Raw genomic sequence first — 15,896 nt, 5'->3', positions numbered from 1 at the left:
TAAAAAAACTTATGAAATCGGTATTAAATTTATGTCACCGCCGCAGAGTTATAAGCCCTGTGGTAATGCAATACAAGTCAAGGGGAGGAATTGGACTTTACTGTTTTGCTTTCCTACGCATTGGGATTTGATATAGGTTTAAAGGCCGTAATGCATTGAACGGGATTCAGAATCTCGTTGCCAGGTAATGACCCTAATCTTTCCGAGAAGATTCGGATCCAAAAGTGGGAAATACTTTCTTTTTTCCCCCCTCGGGGCGTGGAGCGGAGTGCAGTGCAACGGTACGGCGGCGGCGGGGAAGGGAAGGAAGCAGCGGTTGCCAAGTCCTCATTGATTATGTTAATTAACCGAGCAGAGACGGCTGGCTTTCTGCAGAGCTAAAAGGAAAAAAAAAAAGAAAAGAAAAAAATCAAGGACAGAGTGCGGCTTTTAGGAAACGTATTTTTGGAAACAGAGAATTGACCCAAAAAATGAAAGGTGATACAAAGTAGGTGCAAGTCACAAAGGCTGGGGGCACACTGACTATTGTCTGGCCTACTTGAAGGAACACATTCAAGTAGGCCAAAGTCTCACAAGCAATGAGGAAGTTTTTTTTAAAAGAGACAAATACTTTAGTGCTTTTAGTGTAGGTCAAAGATTGTGAGTCAAAACTATACCTTGTGAGATGCACTAGCTTTGCGGCTCAATCAATACAGCTTTTGCCCTTGAACATGATGTACACATCTGAAGTAAAGTGTGGCTAGCACAGGTGAGATCTCAGAAAAGGTCTGTGTGGAATTAGCGCATTCATCGAGCACCTGGTTAGGTTTCTTTTGGGTGATTTGGTTACCCCCCCATCCTCCAGATAGGTGTTCCTGGCCGAATCTAAGTCAAGATCTCAAGACGATGATGTTGCCCCACTGGCTTTGGGGGATGGGTCAAATGCAGAAGTGAAAGGGCAGGCACCAAGTAAATTTCCCATAACAAAAGCTCCAGTAAAATATGTTTTAATTGGGAAAATACTATTGAGGAAAGTTTTTTCAATGAATGAATATTAATGAGCCGGACTGTCGCCACTTGTATTAACTTTACAAGCCTGTTTCACAAGTTTCTGCTACATAGTCAATGTGTGTGTGTGTTTATATACAGATACCTTATTATGTCAGTGCCCTCTGCTGGACACGTTTGGAATTCTTTCAGTTTTTATGCAAGCTGCCCCCTATTGGCTGGAGTGAGCATACAAGTCGTGGGCCGTATTGAATCCACCTGTTGGAGACCCCTGGTGTAGTGTGTACAGAATGGGTTATTTACTGTAGATGTACAACTACTTCATGGAATAACTATTGAACAAGTAACAAGTACAATTTGCGCGACTAAATGCGCAGACTGGTGAATGTACAAGGTATTATGTAATTTCATCAAAGCAAAATGAGTCACAAATGTAGTTGCTGCTAAAACTGTAGTGTCATTAGAAATGTGTGTGACTGTGTCCCCGGTGTGATCCACTCACTTCAAAAATAGCCCGGCAGTAGAGCTGACTGTAAGAAAATGTTGGATTAAATAAACAGAAGGCAGGCCGGTCAATCAAAGGCAGAAGCTGGGATAGCCCTGTCCCCATTCAACGGTCATCCAGCAAATACTTCATTATTCATAACTTATAAAATTTAGATCCAAGCAACATCAAAAATTCAACATACTGTCGCCATGTTCCCGCATGTTTTTGCTTACAGTGAAAAAGGTCACTTCATGGTCAAAACATCTCATTATAAGAGCAGCACTGTGGCTGCTGCTGGGGAGATGACCCACAAATCAAAGTCGCCAGACGCAAGGAGACATGCTTGTTTGGCGCAGGCCCAGGGAACACATATGACTATTGTATTTTTAACGACCACAACTTCGTCTATTCCTGTTTACTGCGTGGAGGAAGCATGCTTATTATTTCTATCCAACTATGGACAAATTGTGACTTTGACTTTACTTTTACTTCTTCTCACGTTATCTTTTTGTAGCTGTTGGCTTCTGAAACTATGCAGGAAAACACATTAGCTTTAAAGGCTTCTATAGTAGAGCAAGCAAAACAAAAAGAAAATCATCTCCACATTTAGCCATTTATCTGTCTGTCTATATCCATCCATCTAGCTTTCACATTTGAGCTTGTATCATTGCTACTATAGTACTTTTTCCTATACCTTTCTCCATTGTAGGACAAATAAAGGTGTTCTTATCTTATCCATAATATTGATTACATGAACCCAACTCCACGGTTCTATCCATCTCTGCTACTGCACACAGTCCATGTTTTGAGTGCAGGTCATTAGCTGTGATTTGGGGCGCTGCGTTTCCAGACGGACATAAATTTCAGACCACTCGTTTTCATTCAGACCTCGTTTTTATACCTCAAATAAACGAGCTGCCATGTTTGGTTTGAGGCCAAAGGATAAAGACAATAAGAGAAATAGCTTTTTTTTTTTTCCAATTTTTTTTGGAGAGGAAGCCCAGAGGCACCCTGCGTGAAGCCTCTCTCCTGGGCACGGCGGGGCTACGCCAGCGTGTGCATACGGAGCTAATTTGCTGATCAGATAGACAAAAAGGCCAGGCGCATGCTCTGGGGTGGTCCTAATAATCCAAGTCATTAAGTATGGGACGGAGTAGATGGTGGTATTTTGTGAGCGTGTCTGGGCAGCCTCTCAGCTGGTGTTGAGCTCCTGCACCACCTCTGGGTACAGCCGCTGCAGCTGTTTTTTAATTAAGTGGCATGAATCTATAGCACTGGATATGAAATATTTCTTCACGTTGTGGCTGTGACCATAATTACTTCATCGACTTATAAACGATATATTTTTGGGCTCGATATTTATCGCCTGCACATTTATTAACATCCATTTGATCTTTGTAAAACTTTGATTTTTAACTGAAGCAAATTGAGTTACATTATATTGCAGCTTGTGTGGTATTTTAGGATATGATGATGCACTTTTAGAACAAAGGGTTACTGTCATTTTTAGGCCTGAGAGTTGACAGTATCTAGTATCGTTAGAGTCAATAATATCGTTTATCACGATACTTTCCTGCCTCAATATATCGAACTTCAAATTGGTTAGTCTGGTTGTAAAGGCGTATTATGATATTATGGACCAATATGTGACCAATATTGCTTCTAGGGGCTTTATTACAATGTATATTTCATTGCTGAGTCATTATTTTGAAGCATATCGATTTTACAAGTTTGGTAAACTCATATTTCTATTTTATAGCATCAAAAGCCCTGTCTTTGTTAACCATACATTATTGTTTTTTTAATATGAAAAATTAAAATTGGATTGAAAATCAACATGATTAAAGTAATTGTGGGAAGTTTTTACTCACCCAGCCCAAAGTAATTGAATGACTATTAAATAGCCGTAATAAAACCCCTTTGGCAACCCTACCAACCTCTGTCAATTAGTAAACTGAAAAACTGCAGGACTGGCTTCTGTAAGAATTATTTGCCTCGAAGCTGATGCGTGTAAAACATCAAGTGACTGATTAAGTTTTGGAACAATAAAAGGTTCACACGTTTGAGGTGTAAATTTTGGCTGAGAACAATGAAGGGAAAGGGGGTGAAAATGTTATGTCTCGGCTCGATTCCACTTCACACTTGTGTTATCGGGTGGGAAACACACCAGCCAAAGCGTGAGGAGTTGTGATTTATACAAAGCAGGCTCCTACACATTGCATTATACAAGTTCTACCTCGGCCTGTATCCCGCGGAGCAGATAAAAGTCCAGCCGACATGTTCCATTTGTCCCTGGGCAGCCACATCCAGCATCCCCATAATGACGTTTACGAGCTGACTGATGGGACACTACACAGACTGCTGCCTTTCACGCACACATGATGCCGACTCCATTCGCTGCCAACTTCCAAGACATTGTTGTTATACCGACATATAGGGAATAGGAGGAACGTATAGAGCAAAATACATACGACATTACTCAATCTCATACTAGGACTCCAGGATTGCCCAAGCAGCTAGTACTCTATAGGAAGAGCAGCCTCGACAGTGGCTGGATAAAGTGACAAGTGCCAACAGGCAACTGGTTATTTTCAGCTTCAATTAATGAGGGAAATTCACCAGAACAGGGCTGTGCGATTCATCCAAATTACATTGTGACACTTTGACATTATTAGAGAAAGCAATTACAAAAAATAATATAAAGGAAAAAAAATCATTAATGAGACCAACTTTGCAATGAGTTGATGCAACAGCACAGCATTTGTTTACAAAAGTGAACATTTTTAATTGGTCAATACAGATATTCTGCAAAGAAAGAACAAAATGAGCAATAATTGCTTCAATAATCATTATAACAATGACCAACATTGTAATGATAATTATTTTGACAATAATTGCCTCACACACATTCTCTGTCCACATTTGGCTTTGGAGATTTCTACACAATTACATTTTGTTGCTTAAGACACTGTGAAAAGGCCATATCTATTGTCTGTCTTATAGTTACAACAGTGCATCTATTATTCAGTTATTAAAATGTAATATCTCATCTTTACAATCAAGACCAACATTGCAAACAACACGCCAACAAAGAATATAAATTCTTGTCTGTGCCATTTGGTCGACCAGTCCCTGATATATACAAGTCCTTAGGGATTGGGTAATTCGTATAGCATACTGGCTGTGTGTATGTTGATGCTAAAAGCGGTCCTGTAGCGGTGAATGCAGTCAGTGTGCAGCAAGTCTGAATGCTCTGATGGTAAGAGGCCTGGGCTCAGATAAATGAAGACAAGGACTAACATCAATAGCTGAGAGAGCCTCATTTGTTCAGGCTCATTATGTGAATCGCAGTGAGATTTGTAAAGATGGTGATGGGTTTCTGACCTCTAGGGATTTATCAAAACAAAACAAACACTAATTGCACTACATGCTCGTATCAACAGGGATTTGGGCGATAAAGCTGATTCGCTGAGGGGGGGGTAGTTTACCGAAAGGGTTCAAATGTGAAAATCGTTGCAAGGTTGAACTGTGCAAGAACAGAGCTTACAAGTCCATACCTTTGAACTTTCACATTAAGCTTACTGGATGGATTTAAGGTGGTGAGAAATATAACTTCATGACTTGCAAACTAGATTTGATTAAACGCAAGAAATACAATCATACAAGTGACTGACTTTTGGATTTTCTTTAGCCAATATACGCATAATAACTTGTCTTGTTCATTACTCTTTTGTTTGAAATTTTGATGACCGTTTTGATCAATTTCTCCAGGCACAGAAAACAGCACAGTCATTTTTATAGGTCACTGTGCTGAAAGTAATTATAAATTGCAAGTAATCAATCCGTCAAGTGCTGTAATTATCATTCAGAATCTTTGGTCAAAATGAAGCCCTAAAGAGGTACTTGAGCTCTGACACTAGCAGACATAAAACAGATGTGTGGCAGCCCACATCTGCATTGACCCGGCGCCAGCGAAGGTAGCGATGTGGCTAAGTAAACTCCGTTCGTGTGTACCATAACAGCTCATTAATGCCGAACCGCTCTGAGAATAGAAGGCCAAAAGGCTAAAATAAGCATCTGAGGCAGGGGGGGTGAATTCGGGGGTGGAGGGGCTCGAGGGTTAGTGGACGTTCACCAAAACATACCACAGAAAAAGAGGCCGTGCTTCTCAACTGCCGCAAATAGGGCTTTGCCTGTGCATGACAGCTCCGTAAAGCCACAGTCCGTCAGAGGCATCAGCAGGAGCAGCCGAGTGCGGTGTCTGCTCTGTGTACCTTTTGCGCTAATGTATTCCATCGGCTTTTAAGCTCGCGCCTGTCAGGGTGAAGGGATGGGGGGGAGTGAAAAAAAAAATCTTACAGTACACACTCTATCCAAACCAGGCCACAGTGTTTGCCAGGAAACCATTCCCACTGAGCTACTGGTAAATATGTGGCCGTGGTGCTGGGTGGACTGGTCAATGAGCTGAGGACAAAATGAAACTGGCAGGAATACCAGGTAGTGCAAGGCGCAAATATAAACTAATCTCAATCTCAGTGTGAAAAAAATATACCGAATTTTCCGGACTATAAGTCGCTCTGGAGGATAAGTCACACTAGCCAAAAACACATAATGAAGACTAAAAAGACATATAAAAGTCGCTCTGGAGTATAAGTCGCACCAGCCAAAAACACATAATGATGAAGAAAAAGACATATAAAAGTTGCTCCGAAGTATAAGTCGCACCAGTCGAATAACACATAATGAAGACTAAAAAGACATATAAAAGTCGCTCTGGAGTATAAGTCACACCAGCCAAAAAACACATAATGAAGAAAGACATATAAAAGTTGCTCCGAAGTATAAGTCGCAACAGTCGAATAACACATAATGAAGACTAAAAAGACATATATAAGTCGCTCTGAAATGTAAGTCGCACCAGGCACACAAAAAAATGCATAATGAAGAAAAAGACATATATAAGTCACTCCGGAGTATAAGTATGTATATGTTTGGATCAGTGATGAGAAGAGAAGTTGGCAAAACAAAAACCGGTTGATTATGAGCATAATATGGGCACATGTTGACTGCCAGAACAAAACAAAATGCTTGTCTTCTTATGTCCTGAGACTAGTGTCCTTCTCTGTTAAGGTAGATCTCTCACTGAGACTGTCTGACCAAGACATGATAAAATCTTGCAGGAGACAGCACAAGTTAAGAGAATCATAAAACAAAGTAAGGCACAAGCACTATTATTTCCATAGAAATCTGCTATCTAAATGTCCGGTATTGATTTGGTTTTGCTTGTCCAAGTAGAACAGGTATATTTTAGTTCAAACTAACTTTCTAACACTGGGTCCTGGGGCTTGAATGTACAGCATGGGAGGTAGAGGTCTTCAAAAGCAGGAAGGTGCACGCTGAGCCGCTGCCATGGCCAATAGGACCGGCTTCCTGCCCGAGTCTACCCTGTGCCCACCGCGACGCATGACTGAAGGCTGCAGTCTCTGTGCGGTTCCCTGTTGACTTAGGTTAAGATATCGTTTATGTTTACAGTAGCAAATCATGTATTTTTAGGTATCATATATTTTCTAGGGCTAATGTATAAATTATAGAGTAATGTTTTCTAATGTAATTGAATAACAGTTTAGCTGGAGTTGTATTGTTTGGAATGTAAATCTGTGGGTTCGGGACCTACACTTCAGCGGTGCAATATTAGATGTTTTTTCTTCGTCTGATGTTTTTGTCTGAGGGCGTGCGCGCTCAATTGCCTGTATGGAACAACATGACTGCTGGAAATTTAACACGGGGGTAGTTATGTAGTTTTGTCATTAGCAAAGAATACTCTAAATTATTAAGAATGCAGGGTTTGTGGTCACCTGTAATTGTGTGAATCAGTCGACTGACCACTGTTTCCCATACGTTTGTCTAAGACTCATGGCCACCCACCCTGAACTGACTTTCGACAGACCCTTCGCTCACTTTGCATCTTTTTAGTCATTAGTACAAAAAAGTTAGAGATACCTTCAGTGTACAAATAGTTCAAAGCCACCTTGAAACTGTAAGAAATGCATCGACTAAAAAAAATATAAATATATACTAGACATTCAAGGTTAAATAAAGATAGCTGCTAACACAGGCCAGTATTTGTCCAAGCTTTTCGAGAGTCAATATTTTTGAGAGAACCCTTGATAGGAAGGAACTGAGCTGTTATTAATAACCTGTCTTAAATGTACAGGTTCAGCAGTAGATGCTTTGAGCTCCTTCTGTGTGATTTGATATTTGCGGAGAATTAATACAGTTGCCTCTGGCAGTAGAATCCCCAAAATGTTTCAATAAAAAGTCTTGTTAACATGTTCAGAGGCATTTCCTGCAGCACAGATCCTGTATTGACAACAGACTGAACAGCATTGTCATAGATCTGAATGAGACTGCTGCTGACTTTAATCTTAACTTTGCAAACCAACGGCTATGATGCTCCATGGAGACGCGACAAGGGTATCTGCAGTGTCTCTTTAGCCTCCGAGAGTCCATTAGTACAATACATTTTACTAGATTTAAGCCCTGACATCTAGTCATTCCTTAGAGAATGAGCCTCTCGCACTGAGCTGCACTGACTAGTTTTACAGCCAGGACCATAAAAGATAAATAAACATTATTAGGTGACCTATCAAATTATACTGCAATAATAAAACAGTTTGCACAGCAGGGCCCAGGATCACTTTAATTTCCGCGCAATCAATAAAATGATCTCTTATCTTATCTGCGGCGCTGAAATAAACCAGCTGACACTGAATACGGTATTGCTTTACTAATGTCGGATACCACTACACTTAGTTCATATATTTGGATTAGAAGCATTACCAAAAAACGAAAATTTCAGATTTGAGCCAAGGAAATGAAGATAAAGTCGTTCTATTCACCTAATCTATAAAAGTGCGTGTGAGTAGCAGATGTTCGAGGTTCATGGGGGAATCTAACTTAACGGTAACTCCGCAGAAAGAAGAAAAAAACAAAGAACATGTATGAGCCTGTCACTGTGTCTTATTGGGTCTTTTTTTTTTTTTCGCTCATGTGTGTTTCAACAGGCGACGAGACGCGTAGCGCTGACAGACAGATTATACATCATGCTATTTTTCCAATTTCAGTCGTGCTGTTGACATGACTGACTTTTGGGCTCCTGCTTTACTGGCTGTGTGTAATTTAACGCATACCACGTATACAGTGCATCTGGGCGCGAGCTACGAACCACCTCTGAAAAAAAAAAGGAAAAAAAAAAGATGAAAATTGCAGGCTACACATTTTGCGCACATGTGTATGCTAAAAGCTAAAGCTATGTCAGCAGGGCCGGGGCTGCAAGGGCTGCACCAGGTGAGATTTATGAGGTGTTAGGAATGCTTGCCTGTAGCCCCGTGATGGGGGGGTGGGGGGACTGATTGCGCCCCCGCCTTCACCCGTTCCCGACACCCCCTCTCCACGGCTCCTGCTTAAAGACACACACATACTTTTTTTTTTTTACAGTACACGCACGCACGGGCCACCCTTGACCCTCCAAGTGTGATCGTAATGTCTACAACACCCCCACCCCTCCACAAAAACTCACTTCCTGGGGGGAAAAAAAACACCTTCTAAAATATCCTCCTACTTGTTCCATTGCATACAATTCTTTTTTCTCCTTCTTCATTGACAAAAGCGTACATGTATCGGCAATATTTCTTTTTTTTATTAAAGAACACTGTTTAATCTGACAAGTACTACTCTCTAGAGGCTCACTATAGTAAATCTGCTAGTACACCTGCTACATATTTACTTACTACTACTACAAAACACATTACTAGTCAAAATTTGTGCCACAAAACACAAACAATAACATGCTTTTTCAATAGCCATTAGCTTCATTCATTCTGCCGCTGTTTACAAGGGAAAGTGCATACATCACTGTTGTGTCCTGACACCCGACAGGGCTTGGGGATTTTAAATTGAACTTCCTGCAGCCGTAGGAGGCGTGAGGAGGCTGCGTCTTTTGTCACTTCTATCGTGTGTGACAAGCCTAATCTTGTCAACTCAGCTGCCTCGCAAGGTAAAGTGATTCAGCACGGACGCTTAGCACTTTCTCATGTGGCGATGGCGGGCAGTGATAGTGCGCGGGTGTTTATGCCCCTGTAAGCTGGTTAGCCCGCTGCCACGAAAAGGACAAGGCGAATCTAATAAAAATGTCCCATGTTTACATTAGCGGTCGGGGAAATACTGCACGCTACCACATCAGCATGTTTGTGCAGGACAGTGGAGGCTGATAGATTTTGCCTTTGTACTTAAAATGTTCATCCTCTTAATTAGAGCATTTCCATACAGTCTAGACATATTTAGGAGTCCTATATTATTTCTATGCACAAACGTTGCTGATGCAGCAAATATGAAAGTCTAGTTTCAGTGATTAAGGCTAAAAATAAGTGTAAAAAGATGCAAACCCAGAACACAGAATAGACTGCATAATGTGTAATGCAATTATTTGTTTGTTTGGTTTTTTTTATTTTTTATTTATTAGTTGTATTGTCACATTTTTGTCACATTATTGTCACTTTTTCATCACATTTCTGACACATTATTGTCACATTATTGTTACTTTTTCATTACATTTCTGACACATTTTCGTCACATTTTTGTCACATTTTCATCACATTTTTGTCACAGTTTTCTCATATATTTTTCACTTTTTTGCCACTTTTTTGTCATATTTTTGTCATATTTTTGTCACTTTTATGACACTTTTTTGTCACATTTTTCTCATTTTTCTCATAATTTTTTCACTTTTTTGCCACTTTTTTGTCACATTTTTGTCACATTTTCATCACATTTTCGTCTCATTTTTCTCATATTTTTTTTTTACTTTTTTGCCATTTTTTGTCATATTTTTGTCACTTTTTTGACACTTTTTCGACACATTTTCGTCTCATTTTTCTCATATTTTTCTTCACTTTTTCTTCGCTTTTTTGTCACATTTTCGCCACTTTTTTGTCATATTTTTTTGTGAAAATTTTCATCACCTGATGCAATTTTTTAATTCAAAGGCATCAAAATAGTAATTGAAAATGTCTGGTTCGGTTTTTCCAACATTATATGTGAGAGAAAAAAGGCTGTTTTGTTATATGTCAGTATTTGCAATTTGCACATAACATGTATATTCTTTCTGTACAATCAAATAAAATCCACAATGGCCATTAAAAAGCAAATGCATAACCTAAAATGTATGCATTTTAGGTTATGCATTTTAGGTTATGACGGCAGTAACCTGTACTGCCGTCATAAAAGGTCAAATGCTACCAGAGTGAGCTGTATGCAAGTGCGATTTATAATGCCTGGGCAACAGCTCTCTCAAATTCGAATGCATGTCATTGCTGTCAGGAGACTTCAGTGACGGCCCATAGCATTTTCTCTGTTCACATTTTAAAGCATGCACGCACAAGCCACAGTGCATCCCACCCGAGTCGTTCCTTTTCCCTCCACATCTGAATGACACCCGTCCCCCTTTGGTCCGCTGCGTTCTCTCCACCATTAAAGCCTTTCTCCGCAAACATCTGTCCAAACAACTCCGGGGGCTTCTTCTGTCACTCTTTCCCGGGGACGCTATGAATTATCTGCCTCTGCTGCTTTTGCCTAATGCTGCCGGGACTTAAACAGGGATTAATACGCAATCATGTGCTTCCCATTTCCCCCAGCTGTGCCGGCATTGCAACGGGAAGAACCGGTAGTGTGTGAGAGGAACAAACTCTGGAGAGAAAGTAATGAGTCAAAGGACACGGGATAAAATACGGTAACGCTCACACAAATCAAGTGCGTGATTATTCAACCTGCTTCCTGTATTTAGGAGCAGCCAAGTCGTTAGCAGGCTTAGCTTTAGCGCCGGTTTGCAAATAATAGCGCACAAAGCCCAACAGACATTAAGCAATTATGCCCAAAGACTGCTGTTCCCAAAGCTGTGCGACTCCGGTTACAAAGTGATGTAATCGAGTAACAGAAAGCATGAAGACTCGAACAGATGTGCGAGAGACAGTTATCCAGTTGGACAAGCGGCAGTGAGAGAGAAGGCCTTATCTACGGAAAAGTCTTTGCGCATTACTGCTGCAAATTGTTTATGGGCATAACTATGAATTTCTGAAATATGAAGAAACTTTTGAACATGGACAATGTAATATCAGCTGCCTACTGCTTACCTATGAGTGACTCTACATGTTAGACTGTTAAAAACACAGGATTAGATTAGAAGACTTTGCTTTGATTTCAAATTCATATTTTTGGCTTTGACCCTTGGACTAAATAAAGCGGTGAGAGCATCACAAACGTTGACATTGTTGGCATACGACACACTGAAGATCAATGTGAGGCATCAGTCGCACAACTAATCAAATCACATCGGATGAAAAAACCAAGCCACAAACAGTTTGCTCTTTGTATTTGAAAGTAGTTCCCACTTCAGGGAAGACATGAAACTCACTTTGCCAAAGTAAACATGCACATTTGTTGGAAGGGATTCAGTCTGTTCCAATGATTCCAAGATGAGCCTTTTGAAACCAGAGGAAGAGTAAAACTTTGACCAAAAACACATATATTGTGAGGCCGCTCAATAAACATAGCCTCTCTCAGCCTTAAAGTCACAATATAATCAATAGAGCAACAGCAGCTCCATGTGACGATTATGATCTCAGCAAAAATAGTCAAAGTGCTTTCTATCTTATCTAGGCCTGCAATTTTGTAACCCTGCGGCATAAAAACACCCACTTATCCAGGAAAGAAAGCCCCAACAACAAGGAAATGATCCTGCAAAACATTGTTGTTTCTTTTCCATCCAATTTAACCTCTTACAAATAATAATCAGGCAATCACTCATCTGCACAGAGCTCCTTCATATTCCCGTAACATATAGTGCAACCTTAGCCCACCCAGCCAATCCCTCTGTGTTGTTACATTGTGCACCACAGTGGTAATTCGAGATTGCTGATGTCCCTTTTGACTTTGCTGGAGCAGCTGCTATTAATATTAGTGGTCCGCTCCAATACATAAACCTGCGCGGATGCTCCCGGGCTGTTTGTGGAAAAAAAATCAAAGGGCTTAGGTCCAAAACACATAGCCGCTATAGCAATATATAACGCTTTCCCTGAATGTCTTCTTTTGCGATTTCAGCATTTATCAAAACAGCCTTTGTTTTGAGATAACAATATTTCGATCCCCCCGCTATGGAACAAAACATAGCGTACTTCCTGTGCAATAACTTCGAATGTGGAAGCCAACAAATGCAAATGTGTAGCGTATAGAACAACCATCACAGAACAATATAAAAATGAACCCGGATAGGGATAGACAGTTTCCATGTGACATTCCTGGAGGTCAAGACACTAGCAAGCGCCATGGTAATGCAGGTTAATGATCCTGCACTGTCTGAAACACTGTTTATTAAAAGTTAAACAAAAGTCTCAGAAAGAGCAGACTTGCAAATACAACAAGTGAGCTGATGTGTTGATTTGTTTAAAGAAGAACTAAGTAACTTGTTTACCTTAATAAATCCTTTCCGTAGTCCCTCTGGAGTGTTAATGGGATGATTGGGGGTCTCTGGCCAGAAAACCACAATTGCAACTTTCCTGCCTCCGGGTTGGAGGTGCAATACACACTAATGGAATCACGAAGAAGAAGCTAACAGGCTAACGGGCAAAGCTAACTACGAGCTAGCGCCACTTTAGCAGTATTTACAGCCAAGTTTGAGTGAAAAAATTTATTTACATTGTGTAATTGAATGCACAATATCCCTCTCTACCGTTGTCTTTTCTGCTTTTATTTACTCTCACGGACAATGAGTTACTTAGTTCTGCTTTAAGCCCCGCTGAAATAAATTCACAAGTTAGTGTTTGCAAAATGCATAGCTCATTCAATTTTTGTTTTGTTTTCTGGGCTTGACAAGTGTCTAAAAACAATTTTGTGGCTATTATGTTTACCATGGTTACTACGTTTACCATGGTTATTGCCCTCCAAGTGATGCCAATGAAAACTATCTATGGCGTGACAATGAATTGCAACAGGCGTGAATGAACGGGGCTCATATTAGCGCCTTAGCACGTACCTGTCATACTGTGTGCGATTCTTGTGCGGTTAATGATTTCCACAGCCCCCACTGCATACGTCGCAAGGCCGGCCTACTCCGTGTCCGCCCTGCAAGATAAGCAAGCGAGACCGTCAGGAGCTGTGAAGAACAAGGGAAGCATATAGAAAATAAGTTATAAACTGCGGGAGGAATGACCAGAGGGGAAACAAAGGGGGTGGCGTTGTTAATTATGCAAATAGAGGATCATTTGTTTAATAATCCCCAAAGATATATTATTAGTGTAGTTTATAAACAAGAAGGTGTGTAATTGTACGACAACAAATGGGAAAGTAAAGAGCCAAGGCAGCGTCTGGCTACGGTGGTGGAAGTTCAGTTCAAAACACTTCATTGCTCCATAGTATGAAGAATGCATTTAGATACATACAAAACTAATCTAACTGTAAAAGCCCAAGAGTATTTTTCTCTCTCAGAACCCTTTGCTCTCTGGTAGACTGACTGACATTCATGGCTGTGCTGTAGGCTGCACTGTAAAGGCCAAGCGGGACAGTCGATACTCCTCCTGCAGCCTGTTCCCCTTTGTCCTATTTCTCATGTCGCCTCTTCCATTCGTTTCTATTACTGCATTGCACAAGCCATTTTTTTTTTTGCCCTGTACTTTTCTACTGCTGACTCTCTCCTTTATTGTCCTTCATAAACTGCTTCCTTCTTTTCTCGACACCGTCTTTGTTCCCTTTGTGGTGTTTTATGGCTTTCTCTTTTCCTCGTATGTGACGACACGCATGGCCGTAGGAAGCGCAGCATGTTTGTCTAATATAGGGAAACATAAAAGCCAAACATTTGTCTTGGGGGCCCCAGTCACGTTCAAGCTCTAATGGAGAAATACTAATGATGCGGCAGTTTTATGATAACACTACAGTACACGTTTTATTTCTATGCAAAATATTAAAGGTGGCCTAATGGTTAAGGGGAGGAAATTCATTTGCCTTAGGGGTGGACTGACTGAACGGCGGCTGCACACATCTTTGCCGCCAAACCCTCAACCACTCACACACCACCCAACCAGTTCACCCAGTATAGTCACATGGTCTCCCATCCAGCTACTCACCAGGCCCATCGCTGCATTCAAGAACTAAGAATATTGGAACATATTTTAAAAGTATTTGCAACAAAAATCCAACATGCCTATCAGGAGACCCTTGAGAACCAAACGTTTTTTATAATGCAATAGACATAAATATTTGTATGTCTACTTGAGAAGCGATCATGGTATAATCCACAGTTTAATTTTATACTTCAGAGTTGATAACACAATGGAAAAAGTTGCGTGAAAAGGTCTGATATCAACAAGGAAGTTCAGGGAAACTGTTAATGTCTTTATGTTTACTCAAACAGGAAGTGCAGGAAGGATGTGCACTGTATGGGGATCTATTGTGGAGATTTGGGATGCTTGATGTGATGGCAGACATTAAAACATTTCACGTAGTCCCCAGACACAAATTGCACACAGGAATGTAAGACACAACCTGGAAAAATCGCCTTCTGAGGCAGGAGTCAGGAGTGTGGCCCATAAAGGTGATGGATTAAGGATAATTAGAGTGAAAGAACAGGAAGTACCAATGAATGTAGACAAATAAGGTCATAGGTTGGGACATGACATGTATGGGCTGGCGTAAAACTGTTTGTCTTCTGGTTTTATGCTGGAATGTGTGCATTAAAACTGAATGTGTCATGCAGAGAGACCACACCAAGCACCACATTACCAGCAGAGGTCAACTGTTTAGCCCCTGCACCGACAGCCAGTGACTGGGGCCAGCTCAGATCTGCCCTCCCACAATGTGGACATGAAATATGGCCAAACACAAGCAGAGCCGTTGGCGGGGAAGAATTATATTGTGTCTTGTGTGAGGAAGACACTCTTCAAAGAAAAGTCTCATAGTTTTTGCTAACTCTTCAGAAAAACGCTGTCGCCGCTTGCCAACGAAGCCCATTCACCGACCCACCGAAATGAATAGCTGCCTTTGTTGTGGTGAAATTCCACTGGCAAGCCTCTAATTAGCTGGAGGGCTCTTCCCCAGCAGCCTGGTGTGGGCACAGAGAAAGGGACAGGGCACAGGGAGAAGAGGTGGCTCTGTGTGAACCAAACAATATTTCAATAGACACAGTCATATGCCGGCCTCCTGCTGAAGCGCCAACCAACTCATAATATAATTTGTGGCTTCTGTGAACCAGAGAGAGACTGAAGAGCCTAGGATGTCTCAAATTTCTCAGAGCCCGGGCTGTAGTGGTTGTTACAGCAGGAATCTGACAGGTGGTTAACCATCACCGGCTTGTCAAACCCAAAATGAAAGCGCCTCT

General features: G+C 41.0%; 1 protein-coding gene across 2 annotated transcripts in view; it reads right to left on the bottom strand.

Annotated features, from left to right (window-relative positions):
* LOC306978939 (thyroid hormone receptor alpha-B) overlaps window positions 1-15,896 on the bottom strand; it is a 157,765-nt gene that overhangs the window by 85,891 nt on the left and 55,978 nt on the right. For both annotated transcript variants that reach the window (XM_079577687.1, XM_079577688.1), the window contains exon 3: window positions 13,560-13,648. The gene's annotated coding sequence lies outside the window, so the exon portion shown is untranslated. The remainder of the gene's footprint in view (window positions 1-13,559; window positions 13,649-15,896) is intronic.

Source organism: Gobius niger, assembly GCF_951799975.1.
Source record: "Gobius niger genome assembly, chromosome: 19".
NCBI classification, from domain to species: Eukaryota; Metazoa; Chordata; class Actinopteri; order Gobiiformes; family Gobiidae; genus Gobius; species Gobius niger.
This window is presented reverse-complemented; position numbering and strand designations above follow the sequence as displayed.